Raw genomic sequence first — 16,848 nt, forward strand, 5'->3', positions numbered from 1 at the left:
AGTGTGAAGAGGGCCGAACAAGACTGAACAGGAGTAGAGGATGAGAGAAAGCTGACTGGAGAAAGAAGAAAGAAATGAAGAGGAAATGAATGGGAACGGAGAAAGGAGCTAAAAAAGGAAATATTACAATTATTAAAAGGGGGAAAAAGAACAAAATAAGACTGACAAAGGAGTACAGGATGAGAAGAAGGTGAAAAGCAACTATAAAGGAGAAATGGGAAATGGAGGAAGAGGAGACTGAAAAAATAATTATTACTATAGCTAGGGGAGAAGAGACGGAAAAAAGTGAGGGGGGGGAAGAGGAAGTGAGGAATATAGGGTAGGTGAAGAGGAGGACATGGGGATACTGAATACGGTACGATCACCGGAAAGAAACAGGGAAAATGGGGAAAACTAGCAGTGAAAAGGAGTGAAGTGACTGTGGAAAACGCGCGGAGAATGAAAACGTAAAACGTACGATTACTATAAGGGAGAAGGGGAGAAATGAGAAATAAAATAAGCGAATGAAGGGGGGAATTATAGTGTGCGTACGTGTGTGGGGTGTTAAAAGGGTGGTGGAAAGGAAACGTGGACTGAAGGTCGGCTCAAGGAAGGAAAGTGAAGGTGGAAAGAGTGGGAAGGGGGGAAATGAGGGGGGAGAGAGGCAGGAAACAATGGGGTGGGTGGGAAGGTTATGTAGGAAGGGATGGGAATGGAGGACTGGTAAAGAAAGAGAAAGACTGACGACAGCAATGTACATGGAAAGCGATAACAGGCAAAATACAATGTAGAACTGACAATAACTGGGCGTATGATGAGGCATGAAGGACGACAATAAAAAAAAATAAAAGAAACAAAATAATACACTACGATAACTAACGGCGAGAGGGAAAAGGAAGTGAAGAATAATTATAAAATGGTATACGTGCCTGGAGAGAGAGAGAGAGAGAGAGAGAGAGAGAGAGAGAGTGAGCGGGGGGGGGGGGAATTCACTGTGTAAGCCTGGTACCCTTTCATACATGCCTCATTAAATGGACGCTCAGCAAAAGGGAGGTTGAAGGAATATAAGAGGTAAGCGAAGAGAGAGGCACCAGAGAAGACATGAGAAGGGAGGAAGAGGGGGATGGCAAGGAAGGGAGGGATGGGGGAGGGAAGGGAGGGATGACGAGGACGTGAGGAACGAAAGGGTGCGAAGGGAATACAAAGGAAAGCAAACAACAGGAGACCTATGAGCCCGTTCAAGGTTGTCTGTTATAGACTAGATTATAACCAAGAATGTATTTTACGAGTCAAAGACAAGCATAAGAAAAGTTGGAAGGATAAGAATGTCAAGGAAGAGAACGGAAAGAGTATAAGGTCGAAGAGAGAGGAGAATGGGGAGAAGGTAAGGATGAAGTGGGAAGGAGGGAAAAGAAGAAAGGTGAAGGGAGAGGCAGGGAAGACAAAGAGCGAAGAGGGGAGAGAGAGTCAAACGGATGACGAGGAGAGGTAGGGTAAAATGGGGGGGGGGGAAGAAAAGACAGGAAAGGGAAGGCCAGGAAAAGATTGAACGAAGAAGGATGAGGAAGGGAACAGGAATCATGGAGGTAAAAGAAAGGGATGGGACGGACAAGGCAAAATAAAGTGAACAGAAAGGTGGGGAGAAGGTCAGAAAAAGGATGTCTAGAAAGAAGAAAAATGGAAGACCCAAAAAAAGACGGAGAATTGGAGACCAGCGGAAGAAGGAGGGTAGCAGAGTGTGAAGAAAATGAAAGACGAGGGAAGGTGGAGAGGAAGGAAAAGAAAGTGAGGGACGAGAAAAAAAATTGTGAGAGCGAAGTTGGAGGGGGGGGGGGTTGGTGTAAGAGCAGAGGTGGGAATGTGTGTGGAGAGGAGGGATGATTAGCCTACAAAAGGAAAGAGCAGTGAAAGGGAGTGGAAGAATAAAACAGACGAAGGAAAAGCTGACAGAAAAAATGAGAAACTATGCTAGAGGAAAGGGAGGCAGATAAGAAGCGGACAAAGGATGGACTATTATCAATGAAAACATAATAAAAGTACCGCTACCGTTAAAAGTAAACAAATAAAAAGCTGGAATGTGTGTGTAGAGAAAAATATTGTGTGTGTGTGTGTGTGTGTGTGTGTGTGTGTGTGTGTGTGTGTGTGTGTGTGTGTGTGTGTGTGTGTGTGTGTGTGTGTGTGTGTGTGTGTGTGTAAAAGTAACCAAGACAGGAAATGTGACAACACGGAAGACTGTGAAGCAGACACCTTGATAAGATCTGTCAATCAGTTAAGATGTGGTTAGACATAGGCTAGGCTACCTTGAGAATACGATGCCGGTAAATATAGCTTAATGAGAGAGAGAGAGAGAGAGAGAGGCTATTCTACAACACCTTCGTCATCACTCACCATCTCTCCTTTATTAATTCAACATCAGGTAGAACAGAGAGGTAGGAGTGAAGGGAAGGAAGGAACTGGAGGGGAGGAGGGAGGACAGACAGGGGAGGAAGTGAGCTGGATGGAAGAATACGAGGAGAGAATAATGAATGTTCAATACGAACGATGGTCAGAAGGAGAGAGAGAGAGAGAGAATTTTCACTCTTCCTCTTCCCAAGTCTCTCTCTCTCTCTTTGTCCGTCCCTCCCACGTCATTACTACCTTTACCCTTCACTCTCCACTCCCATACTACTTTTTTCTCTCCATCCTCCCTTACTTATGTTCTCCTTCCCTGTCACACTCCTCCTCTCCTCTATTTATCAGTCTCGCATTTCTCTTCTCTCCCCTATTTCCTTCCCTTCTCTACCCACATCTCTCCAGCCAGACTTTCCTCTCCTTCTCATCCCATTATTCTCCCATTCCTCTCCTACAACGCAACTCTCTCTCTCTCTCTCTCTCTCTCTCTCTCTCTCCATACCGTACCTATCTCCTTTCTCCCTCACCATAGCCTACGCCTCTTTCCTCTACTCATCCTCCACCCCTTTTCTAACCATTTTTTCCTCCTCTCTTTCTCTCCCCCCCTCCCTACCGTACCCCTTCCACAACGACTGGAGATCAAATGGTAACATGATACCCGGGCCACCCTTTCTACCTGCCTCGCCCCCTATCCTGTCCTGCCTCACCCCTGCTAGTACTCTGAGTGGGAAAGACTTCGTAGCACCTCTCCCTTATCAGTTCACTTTATTATAAACCAAAATATTCTCCTGTGTATTATTTACAGCATTTTAATATCGATATAGTTTGTATGATTGTATCAGTAACATAACAGAGGATACTGAGGTGTAATGTTCATCATAATTCGCCAAGAAAGAGATGTTGTGAAATCTCCTGAACCACTTAGAATACGTCCCCCTGTCTATCCATCAGAGCTCTGGCTTAGGCTACCCTGCCTACCCATGAGTGTCCCGCCTGGACCTGTACCCTGTCCTACCTCACCCTACCAACCCATCACTGTCCTGCCTAATCCTTCCTGCGTTTCTACTTCGCCCCCTATCTTTTCCTGCCTCACTCTGTCTGCCTATCCTCTGCCATTATTGGTCTAACAGTTACCTATTTCCATTCATTTGCTAGCCACGTGTTTTATTAAGCTATCCAAATCTCTTCCTCATCCAAGCATTCCTCATAATGCCCTAGTTGTTCACTCCCATGGTCTATCTTTGTCCCTTAACAATGACTCATGGATTTCTCTTACCTGGATAAAATAATCTGAGAGCCAAAATAAAATTCCTAGGTACACCAACACCAGTAAAAGGGCTACCTGAGATAGCCTAAGGTAGGTCAGTCTTTGGCCTCGGTGTCTGGATTGCTGTCAGCTGAACAAAACCGTCAGAAGCAAGCTCTCTCTCTCTTTCTCTCGGTTCAACCATTCTCTATCATCTATCCTGCCTAGCCTTCCCCCCCCCCTCCCTCTCTCGACGTGAATTACGATACCTAGAGGGGTTAGAAGACAGGAAGAAAGGGTCACTGAAAAAATGGAGAGAGAGAGAGAGAGAGAGAGAGAGAGAGAGAGAGAGAGAGAGAGAGGGCGGGAGGGGGGTGCAGAAAGGGTATAGAAAAGGAGGAATGGAGGAGAGTAACGGAACGGCCTAACACAGCCTGGGAGTTTTTCACACGCTCTCTCTCTCTCTCTCTCTCTCTCTCTCCATACCGGTATTCAATATGGGAGGGAAAGCAACAACCTAGTAGTTTTACCATTAGACTTACTAATATAACTACTACCGTACTTTGACCGAAAAAATTTACCGTTACGAAATATTCCGAATAGCTATTCCCAAAGTTCACTAAAGAAATATACTAAGACAATACTCTGATGGTGTCTTTTACACATACTTCTTCACAGCCTGTAGTCCACCGGGTTCACGTTTCAGATGAACATGAAGCTACAACAACAACAAAAACAACTATTACTACTACTAAAATACCAATTATAACACCGTAATAACTATACCGCTGATAATAATAATTTCCTTCCGACGATATTATTCAGCTTAGGGATTTCTTGGACTGAAGGGATTTAATCAGTTCACAAAAACAATGACCCAAGCATAATTACTCTGAAAACTCACACTATCAACTAGCATTACAGCTGCCTGCTGCGTAGGACAGAAAGAGAGAGAGAGAGAGAGAGAGAGAGGTGGGGGCACTTCAGAACCTCCACCTTGCCTCTTTCATGCCTTAAGTATCTCCAAGGCACCCGGATTTGCGAGTGTTAAGACTGCTTGCTGAATCTGTGAGTTATCAACGTAGCCAGGCCAGAGTTTAGGCACATACTGGTACCGGTACTTCACAGACTTGCTAAGACTGCTTACGGAGAAAAAAAAAAAAAAAAAGCATTGGTAGCTATGCGGAATGTTTCATTTCTGTACAGGCCAACAACACAATCTTACCTCCCTAAATTCGGTGACGCGTGGTACTAGTTTAGGCTATACTTGCCAACTCCAGATCAAATTACCGGTATTGCGTTTAGTAAGATTCTCGATCTGGAGATCCTACGGTACAGGCTAATATGAAAGGCCTTTCTAAAGCTGGAGAAAATCTGAGAAACAACAAAAACAACAACAACAATAATAATTATAATAAATTAACGTCTTCAAGAGGTCAACACAAATCTTGATCCGGGTTTTATACTGCAACAGGTACCATAGTCTAATGTAGCATACAATCCTCACACATCGCTACTGTAGCATACAACTAAGAACGTTATGAGATACTGTAGCCACGAGAGATGATGTGTTACCGTACCCCCAAACTACAAATGTCTCTTTTAGAGAGAATAAAACCGTCTGGTGGCGACAACAATTTATAACGTCACTGAAGTGCAGACTGTAGCACCAGTCGAACAGGGCAGTACTCCCAAAGTGGATGGCAACCTGGTGACTGCGAGCTGGAGCTCCCGTTTCACCAGCCCTCAGGACCTGTTCCTGACCAACTCCCTCTGCTGAACCTTTTCGGTGTTTTCATTAACACAGAATACCACAATGCATGCACATTAGATAGCTATCACACCTGTTTCCATCCTCCCTTATTTTTATGAATGGAAGACACCCGTAATCTGGTGGATGTATTATTTTTTGTTTGTTTTTTCTTCCTGTTAATCTTATATATATATATATATATATATATATATATATATATATATATATATATATATATATATATATATATATATATATATATATATATATATATATATATATATATATATATATATATATATATATATATATATAAACAGACGGTGTGCCCTACAGCCTACATCATTCTTGCTACCAATAGGTTTTACTAGGCTGAGGGAAGAGTTCAAACTGGGGAGGCAAGATACATCCCAAATTAACCCGTTTACTTTGATATCGTTTCTAAGTTGGATAAAATCATCTGGTGATAGCAATAACAGAATACAAAATACGTCACCTAAGCGAAGTTGTTAATACTCGTATACATTCCCACTGACAAGCGGTACCCACCCAGATTAAGAAAACTGTACAGTATTTGGCCTTTGCTGCACGACTGAGTCTTTCACTCTTCACATACGCTAAACACGTATTCTGTTCAGTTTAAACAGCTAGTTAGGTTGCACACATCCTTTGGTTCACAACGCCCACTTCCGGTTTTCACACACACACACACACACACACACACACACACACACACACACACACACACACACACACACACACACACACACTCCTCCATTCATTATACAGCCAGACCTCGATTTGCAAAGGAAGTGTTCCAAAATATTACCGTACCATTTCCATTCAAGAAGCCTGTATGTTTAGGGGAACTGGGAAATCTGCGTTACAAGTAGGCTAGCAATGGAAGTTTAACAGACAATATTATTGTGATTTACTGTTGGCTTAGTTGAGAAAAAAAAAATGACTTACTGTACGAGTAGATACGCACTGACAAACGGAGCATCACGCCCGACCTTGATATTGAAACTACTGCAGTGACGTCAACAGTTGGACTTTGTTTACATTTGGGACAAGTGGGCAAGAGGCTAAGAACTCTGCTGATTAAATGCCCTGATACGAAGGGTGAAAGTTGCCAGTCTCCGATCACGACACCCTCTTCTCTTAGTTGCACCAAAATTCTTATACCGGTACCTTTCAGCCAAGTTAGCCTATATCCCTTGGTGGTCTAGCTTAACACATTTCTCACAAGATAGTATATGCTTTCAGTGTCAAAACAATGTTGTTTGGCTCTTGATTAGGGGCTATGAATCGCCATCTTTTGAACGCTAATGCAGCTGACACACTTCTTGTTATATGGTACCGGTAACAAAGAAATATCTGATACACGTGTGTTTTTATTAACACCTAAGATGAACCATGACTAGACTGACAGTTTTTAATAACTTACAAAATCTCCCATAGACACTTCACTTACTGTGAATACAGGCTTTTTTGGACCAAACTTCTGCCAAGCTTCGGGCTATTAGGATAGCTTTATGAAATCCATTGTAATAGTGCTATACCGTACGGTACTAAATTCAAACCTCAAATCCTTAGGGCACCTCGCAGTTATCAGAAATTCAAACCAGCAAATCAAAGTACTTACAAATGCCACAAGTTTATGTTGAGTGTTTTTCCCATGCCGCTCTTCGTACGGTGGTGCTTTAATAATGGCTAGGACTGACCGTACCCTGACGAATATACTGACTGTAGTGTGTGTGTGTGTGTGTGTGTGTGTGTGTGTGTGTGTGTGTGTGTGTGTGTGTGTGTGTGTTAAATAAACACCGACCACTGCCAAGCAAGCGTTTTGGAAATTAATATCAATATAGAAAACAAAGTTATATCAATAAAACTATGATAAAAGAGATGATTATAATTTTGAAATTGTATCATACCCAAATTTGTCGGGAAACATACCTAGAGTTCCAGCGTACGGTGTATACATGTTTCAACTGCTACGGGTCGCAAATGCAAATACAAATTTGGAAAACTTTACTACAAGAATCCAACAGATCACAAGAAAATTTCTCAGTCAAGGATTTTTTCAAAACAGAATTACGTAAGAGATTAAAGAAAACGTATCATCGTCATTATAACTCCTTCAAACCCCTCAATGGAAAAATAAATAGTCTTACAAGAGAAATATTTGATTCTGCTACGGATACAATAGTATCCCAGGGCCGTTGACGGCCAGAGTGCTCACGGGATCTCCCCTGGCTCTGCAGATTAAGACCGACTACAACAAAAACCAATTACTGTATACCTACCAATTTGGACTCAACTGGATGTTACTCAATCGACCATAACAACAACAAACTGTTCCTCTCAAATACAACGACCAGTTACACCTACCAATTAAGACTCAACTGGATGCGACTTAGTCATCGATGACAACAACAAACCATTCCTACCAAACTGAACTCCAATGGAAATTGCATATTTATCCTATCTTATCATGTGTGTGTGTGTGTGTGTGTGTGTGTGTGTGTGTGTGTGTGTGTGTGTGTGTGTGTGTGTGAAAAGTAGTCGATAGCCAAGGCAGCCATGGAAATAGTAAAAACCTCTCAGTTTCGTTTGTCGCATAAAATGCATACCGTACGGTATACCACACACTAACGTAACTGTACATACAGTACATTCAGACATTCAATAAATTCATGCAACAGACTGTTTCCATATGTTCCACCCTCTCAGCCTGTCAAGATGAATGGTCACATAGCCTATACACGCATATAATGGAGAGAGAGAGAGAGAGAGAGAGAGAGAGAGAGAGAGAGAGAATAATAAAGACTGGAATAATATACAAGCTTATTAAACATGGAGCTGAAACTTCATGATCATCAAGGTGTACAGTACGGTACAACTGTGACAATATCCTTCACAACCTTTAGACTGGATAATTGTGCAAGTACCGGTACCAATAACATCATGCACTCACTCAGTGTGGCGGTACTCTACTTAAGGGTAACTTTACAGAGTGGCAAGCCAAATCATTTCCTGTAAATCAGGAAATCACTGCCAGCACTGGGCGGTAACCTAATAACCAACCAACACGTGTTCCCTACGTGACAACAAGTGGGTGGGTGGAGGGTTAGCGCCCTTCCTCGGAAACTAAAAATACGAACAAGAAGCCTCAGACCAGGACTGACCAACAGGTGACGACTAAGGACCAAACAAAGGATATGGTACGGATTGCGACTTGGAATGTAAGGGGAGCGAATGATGAGGTGAAAGAAAGAGGGATTGTCCAGGTGCTTGTGAGTGAAAAAGTGGATGTACATGGATTAACCAATGCTTAATGGAAAGGTGACAGTGTGAGAGAATGGGAGTATGGATGGGGTAAAATGCGCAGGAGTGGGTGAGAATGAGAGGGCAAAAGACGGAGTGTTTAATGTTGTGAGCAAGAGATGGAAGGAGAATATAGGAGTATGGATCAGTCGGCTCAAGGATTGTGTGGGTAAGATTGAAAGTTGGGCTAAAAATGTGGGCGACTGTATGTGTGTATGCGGCAACGCAAGATCGTGCAAGTAGAGTGAAAGAATAATTCTGGACAAATGTGGAAACGTGCATGGAAAAGTTTGGAAGGAATGAGAGAGTGTTTTTGATTGGAGATAAGAATGGAAAAGTCGGGAATGTGAAGGTGGACGGAGTAGTTGGTGAATGGGGAGTGCCTGCAGAAGTGGATGAGGATGGCAGTGCTCTAGAGGACATTTGTGCCAGGAAGGGGTTGGTGATAGCCAATAACCCTCTTGAGACACAAAATGATCCACAGGTATACGTGGCGAATGATGAGAAGGGTGGGTGGTGAACTAAATGAACGGAAGGCAATGACTGATCATGTGTGTGTCGATGATAGCATGAGAAGGTGTGTAATGGATGCAAGAGCAAACAGAGGTTGGGGGAGTGGACTTTCTGACCACCACTACAATGTCAAGGTTCAAATGAAATGGAGGACTAGAAGGAGGGAAGGACAGGAGGAAGTAGTATATGCAAGGAGGGTAGAAAGGTTGCAAGAGGATGGAAAAGAGACAGAATATAAGACAGCAGCGGAGGAGAGATTGGGTAAATATGATCTGGAGCACATGGTGGACGTGGAAAGTGTGTGCATGATATTCACAGAAGAAATCTGTGCAGCATGTCAGGTGGTGTGTGGGATGAAAAGGCGAAAGGGGGTGCAAAGAACAGCATGGCACATTTGAGTGGATGAGAAACAGGGACGTGGAGGAAGCTGAGAGACGGAAAAGAATGTCAAATGTAGAAAGGAAGAGAGGTGACAAGACTACCGTAATAAGAGAGTACCCGGTAAGAAGAGTGGAGGAGGAATTTGGGTGTAAAGTGGAGGGAATGTAAGAAAATGTTCTAGAAAAAGGTAAACAGAGACTGAGTGATAATGAAGTTAGTCGGGGAGTGAAAAATAAAAATGGTAGATTACAAGTGGAGAAGGGTGAAAAGGTGAGCAGATGGAGAGAACTATCTATCTATATATAGCCCGACGCCCTAATCCCGTAAAGGGTGGCCGCAGACAAAACGCCTCCAAGTCGCTCTGTCACCCACCATTTGACTACCCTCCCCCCAACTAACCCCCCCTCCCTCATATACCTCTCAACTCCATCCCTCCACCTCATCCTCGGTCTACCCCTCCCTCTCCCTCCCGCCACCTCATCTACATACACCCTCTTAGTCAGTCTTTCATTCTCCATTCTCCCCACATGTCCAAACCACCTCAGTGTATTTCTCCTAATCTTCTCAACCACATCCACATCCACCCCACATCGTTCCTTCACTTCTTCATTCGTCAACCTGTCCCTCCACGTCACTCCACATGCTCCTCTCAAGTAACTCATTTCCACTGCTCTCACTCTTGACTTGTTCCCCTCTTGCAAGGTCCACGCCTCGCTTCCATACGTCAGGGTAGGGATCACAATACTATCATGCAGTGACTTCTTAACTTCCATACTCACCTCCCTATTTCTCATCACTGCTTTCAGTGTACCAACAACCTTCCTTCCCTGCTGTACCCTCTCACGCACTTCATCCCCTAAAGTTCCATCCCTACTCATCACACTACTCAAGTACTTGAATGCACTCACATTCTCCATATCCTCACCATCCAACCTCACTGCACACTCTGTGACTTCATTCCTCTCAAACACCATAACTTTACTTTTGTTTACATTAACTTTCAGCTTCCTCCTCCTACACACTGTCCCAAATTCATTCACCAAACCTTGCAACTCCCATTCATCTTCACTCAACAATACTGTATCATCAACAAACAGCAACACCGGAAGCTTCCAAATCTCACCTTCATTCATTAGAGCCAACCCCACATCCACTGCCCTACCTTGCAACTCCTTTACAACCCCATCCATGTATATATTAAACAGCCATGGAGACATCACACAATCCTGTTTCAGTCCCACATTGAGATCAAAGAACTCACTCAGCTCACCATCCACTCGAACCGTAGCCCCAGCTCCCTCGTACATACTCTTCACAGCACTCAACAATTTCCCCTCCACTCCATATTTTTTTTTTTTTTTTATGTGTCCGACTCTGGGCAAAGGCTTCAGGGCCTATATCTCGGGGGCAGTAGCCTATCCCAAGGCCCAGTAGTCCTCCTACACCTCCACATGTCACCACTCCGGCGCTAACACCCACCGTCCATATTGAATACATGCTAGGGCTGTCTCATACAGGACTGGTGTATTGGTATTAGCGGGGGTACTTTTATGACATGTCGGCGGGTCATCTGGTAGATCAGGAAAGTTGCTTCTATGAAATTCAAATCCTTAAACTGTTCCCTGCCCCAGCTGGAATTCGAACCTGGGTCCATCAGGACTGCAGGCCGCCTCTCTACCGATTCAGCCACCGCCTTCCACATACCTTGCCTATCAATTCTGTCATAAGCTTTCTTCAAGTCCATGAAGGCAGCATACACTTTCCTTCCCTTCTCTAGATACTTCTCCACTAAACATCTTAGAACAAATATCTGATCGACACACCCTTTTCCCTTCCTAAATCCCCCTTGTTCTTCTCCAACTAGCTCCTCTGTCATATGCCTAACCCTATCAATGAGTATTCTACCATGTATTTTACCAGTCACACTAAGAAGGCAAATACCCCTATGGTTACCACATACTTCTCTCTCCCCTTTTCCTTTGTATAAAGGAATAATTATACCTGATTTCCAGTCCTCTGGAACCCTTCCCTCTTCCCAAGCCAATCTACACAACTTCCATAACCACTCCACAACAATCTCTTTAAGAAATTGTTGAACAAAGAGAATGAAAGTAATGAGAGTGTAAGGGGCACGGGAATGGCTGGGAGAAGGAGGGATGTGAGAAGAGCAAGAAATCAGTAGGATGGAAGTTGTGGAAGCAACGAAGAAAGACAAAATGGGGAAAGCCCCAGGAACTGATGGAGAGTGGTGAAATGCTGAAGCATGGGAGACAGATAAAAGTAGAATGATGTGGAGGATGTGCAGATTGGCCTGGGAGGAAGGTAAAGTCCCGGAGGACTGGAAGTCAGGTACCGTATAATTATTCCCCTGCACAAAGGAAAAGGGGAAAAGGAAGAGTGTGGCAATCATAGGGGCATTTGTCTTCTTAGTGTAATAGGAAAAGCATATGGTACAATACTCACTGACAGAGTTAAGGAGATAACAGAGGAATTACTTGGAGATGAACAGGGCGGTTTCGGAAGAGAGGTTGTGTAGATGAGATATTCGTTCTTAGGTCTTTGGCAGAAAATTTTCTAGAGAAGGGAAAGAAGTTGTATGCAGCCTTCATGGATTTGGAGAAACATATGTCAGGGTGGATAGACAAGGGTTGTGTAAAGTATTAAGAATATTTGGAGTAAATGGGAAGTCACTGAATGCCGTGGAGAGTATATATGAGGGTGCTTAGGCTGCAGTACGTGTGGACAGTGAAGTGAGTGACTTTTTCTGTTAGAAGGCTGGGTTGAAACAGAGATGTGTCATGTCTCCATGGTTATTCAGCCTGTAGGCTATATGAATGAGGTTATAAATGAGAGACAAGGTAGGGCACTGGATGTTGGAGCGGCCCTAATGAGAGAGGGAAGTGTTTGGAAACTTCCCGTACTGTAGTTTGCCGATGATACTGTGCTGGTAAATGAAGACGAAGGGGAGCTGCAAGGCCTGGTGAATGAGTTTGAGAGTGTGTAAGAAATGGAATCTAAAGGTGAATGTACTGTAGGGAAGAGTAAAGTTATGTTCTTTGAGAGAAATGAAGTCAATGAATGTAGCTACTGTGAGGCTGGATGAGGAGGAAATGGATAATGTGAGTGCATTTAAGTATCCTACCTGGGTAACGTGATGAGTATGGATGGAAGTTTAGAGGGTGAAGTGCTTGAAAAAGTACGGTACAACAAGGGAGTAAGGTTGCTGGTTCTTTGAAAGCAGTGATAAGAAACAGAGAAGTAAGCATGGAAGTAAAAGTCACTGCATGACAGTATTGTGATACCCAACTCTTACGGTACCGTACGTATGGTGGTGAAGCTTAGACCTTGTTGGAGGACAGAAGTAAAGAATAAGAGCAGTGGAAATGAGTTACCTGAGAGGAGCATGTAGAGCCAGACTGACAAATGAGGAAGTGAAGGATCGTTGTGGTGTGGATGTGGATGTGATGGAAAGCGTTAGGAGAAATACACTGACGTGGTTTGGCCATATGGAGAGGATGGAGAGCGAGAGACTGACGAGGAGAGTGTGAGTGAGGTGGAGGGGAGGAGAGGGAGAGGGAGGCCGAGGATGAGATGGAGGGATGGAGTGGAAAGGTATATGAGAGAGGGGTGTGAGCTGGGATCAACGTACTGCAGTGAAATGGCAGGGGACATGGCGACATGGAGACAATTTGTGGCCACCCCTTACGGGATTAAGGCGTCTGGAAATAAACAGATTGAAGATTAGAATCGTGCTATTGCATATGTTAATAATCCAAGACAATCGAGAATTCGCACCAACAAGCATAGTATATACGGTACAATGGTACACAAGCCACCCATCTGAAAAGTGACCATACTTAAACCAAGACAGTGTTCTAAAGATGCGGGTTTATTACAGTTTTAGACAAATTTCAATCCATGCTCTGAGCGTGGTGCATGCCAACTTCACATTTTGATTATGTAGCCTACAGTACGGTATAACATCACTTCTACTAAGGCATACCCGGTATATACTGGTACTTCTGTAGCGATGTCATGATCAGTAAAAACTACTGTACTCTTCGTGAATGCCTCAAATTCAGTAGCTGGGACCTAGGTAAGATGGCGAAAGCATCTAACTAAAAGGCACTCGAAGAGCGCATACATCCGCCAACGTCAATAATATTTGGGATTTACCGTACTGCTGTAATTCCTTTCCAACCAGATGAATAATTTTAGGATCTCACACAGGCAATTAATTACAGTATACGATTTGGGCATGTTGAGAAGATGGAGGATGACAACTGGGTGCAGGTGAGAAGTGTGAACGGCATAGAGTGTGACCTTAGGGCTAAGTGACAATAGAAAGACTGCCAAAGATCGAGCAGCATGGACAGCCGCCATTAGGTGACCAAAGCCGACGCATGCATGTTGGAGCCTTTTTAAGAGATACGATATGAGTCTGCCCTCTTAAACAATCTCAGAGCTTTATTCTACTATCCCGATCCGGATCCCTCTCAAAATCAAATAAACTCTTCTTTGACCCACTGACCACCTATCCACCACATTCCATATAAATCCGTTAACAACTTTCGAGATATCTTATACACTGACAGACATATTATTTAATACATGACCTCCGTCCAACTTCGTTAAGAAGTGACAAGAATTCATATATTCATCCAAAGGAAAAATTAAATGTTTAAAGCTGTCACGAAAGACTCAACCTAGACAGGCTACCTTAGTCAAATTTCCTGCAGTTAACAGGTAAAAACGAAGTATCGATACGTGCACAGTACTCTCTAAAAGTTATGGTATTTGTCTCCACATCACAGTTAGGAGGCCTACTGTACTTCCCGTTTCTTTCTTCCAAACACTACAACTTGAAGCCATTCCCGTATTTATTCATCACTTCTCTTCAAACTTGGTACAAATGATCCTTTGACAAAAAACCCCATTTTTTTTTTTTTTTTTTTTTTTAAGGGACTGATGGAGTCAAATGTCAAACCACACAGATTTTGGGATCCATGTTCTTGTATGTTCATTAATTATTATGGCAATTTGCTCAGAAGTATGTCAATGTACTACAGCTGCGCGAGACCATCCTGCATTCCCTTGGGAATGTTGGCAGTTTTCAGTCTGGAACATTTATCTCTTGAGTAGATAAGATCAAATTAAAGAACGCCCAAGATTGGATATAGCTAACCTAAGGGCTCTGCCTGTTCATAGGGTATGACTAATTCCCTCTATAACAAGGTGAGTATGTAGGCCTACGGTATTAACGCCTGCAAGCAGGTCGAACTAACTAAATGTTAACTGTTATCCAGACTAACAGACACCCACCACTTCTGACGTGAAAATCTGATGACCTGTGAGAAGAGCAAGAAATCGGTAGGATGGAGAGCGAAAGACTGACGAGGACCGTGTGAGTGAGGTGGAGGGGAGGAGAGGGAGACCGAGGATGAGACGGAGGGATGGAGTGGAAAGGTACCGGTACTACTGATGCTCGTCAGACATGGGTTTTGTTCCTTTTGTGTAATGTATAATCACGACTACCGTACTTGGGCAGACTGGCAAAATTCAACTGGATGATATCATACCATATACCGGTAATTAAATTCCTGTCAAGCAAATGACCTGCCACACTTCTAACCTACATTATCTCAAGAACTGGAGATAAGACCAACACGCCCAGGGATGCATCTTCACTGTAAGTTCTCTGGCCCCATACAAAGCACATGCCTCCAGGTTACTGACTGACAATTTTTTTTTTTTTTCCCCTCTGCATTCATAGCAATGCCAAAGGTATCTTTTTTAAACCACTTTCACTCAAATATTTTTCGTGAAGAGATTGATGACCGTGGAAATCACAAGTTCATTCGTTAAATTTTCTATATCTTGCACCCCATGACATTATATCTTTATACCGTAAATATAAATATTCCCTAAAATTAACACTCCACATAGTAATGATAATGGGGAAAAAAATCTCGGCTCGGGTTTGTTACTCTCCTGGAGGTCTTATCCATTACAAACCAGACCTCATTTAAAATGGAATTCTCCCAGCTGCACTCAAATACTGTCCAGAAGCCAATATTTATTGTACCATAAGAACTTTCGGCAAGGACGGGGCCGGGCGTGTGCTTAGTCCAGACAGGCCAAGTATGGTTGCAGCGGCCAGCATCACAAGTTTTCAGATAAATTTACAAAGAAAACATACATTTCTCCTGTAAAGTGGGAACAAGCAATCTAAAAATTCAGCATGTTTATTGGTACGTATAATTCATACTCACCTAGGGTCGAATATGAAATGAAAACTTCAGTCACTTAGTAAAATCCTCAAGTGCTTGCAGTACATACCACTCTCTTCCACAGCCAAGACTCCACTAACCCAGGGAAGCTCTGAAGCCAAGGCAACTATAAAGGATCAATTGGCAACCGCTCACAAAACAAAAGAGCATCTTATATTTATATTTGGTAAACAGAAATAATACTTCGAACTCCTATTATGTACATTTATTCTGCCTACACCTTTATGAATAATTATTCAGTAGTTTATAGTTTCATGCTAAAAATGTAAATAAAAGAATTTGCTTGTCGTTTGCAATACTAGGTTGACTGGCACTTCAGACCAACTTAACCTTCTAGACATATGACTTGGAGGTAGTTTTATTGCAAGCGAGTGGGAGACACTGTAAGAGAGCACAAGTATCTGCTTTATTCCTCTGGTAAGTGCGTCTGCGCCTTCAGCCAGACAGCAGACGAGCAGCTAAAGGTAAAGAAGTGTGTGATCTCCGCCCGTGTTGTGCGTAACGCACGGGTTTAAGACGGCTGGCAGGTACTTTCATTCTAATTCAGGCATTGAGTTTATATAGTTCCAGTGTGGACGGACCATGTTTCCTGGTTTCGTGGATACCGATTACATATACAGTAGCCTAGGTTTGAATTTTGATCGTGTACACCATGCGAGTTTGAAACTGCCTTACTGTTTATTTACCATGTGGAAGTATGAAAGTTGAAAGGGTTCGTGGTGTGTTGATGAACCTCTGAGTTTTTTCACTAATAAATTATTGTAAATCATTGCATCCATTATGTGGAAGCTGTTATAATGGAAGCTATAAGACTAGTGTTAACCTGTACAGTTGATAAATACATTGTTATGAAACTTGTACAATTCCTTCAGATGATTCTATGGTAGTTGTATGAATTAGCAATGTTGAATTAAGTTTTTATTGATTTCTGCACAGTATGCAGTGATAACAGTGCTTCTTAAAATACA

The 16,848-nt window shown here is 42.9% G+C and overlaps 1 protein-coding gene across 1 annotated transcript in view; it reads right to left on the reverse strand.

The window, feature by feature from the left end:
- Ack-like (activated Cdc42 kinase-like) overlaps positions 1-15,918 on the reverse strand; it is a 441,226-nt gene extending 425,308 nt beyond the window's left edge. The window contains exon 1 of the mRNA XM_080283506.1: positions 15,863-15,918. The gene's annotated coding sequence lies outside the window, so the exon portion shown is untranslated. The remainder of the gene's footprint in view (positions 1-15,862) is intronic.
- Between the last annotated feature and the right edge of the window lie 930 nt (positions 15,919-16,848).

The sequence above is a fragment of the Coenobita brevimanus genome, chromosome 97 (genome assembly GCF_032717465.1).
Source record: "Coenobita brevimanus isolate Jiangsu-jjx chromosome 97, ASM3271746v2, whole genome shotgun sequence".
Classification (NCBI taxonomy): Eukaryota; Metazoa; Arthropoda; class Malacostraca; order Decapoda; family Coenobitidae; genus Coenobita; species Coenobita brevimanus.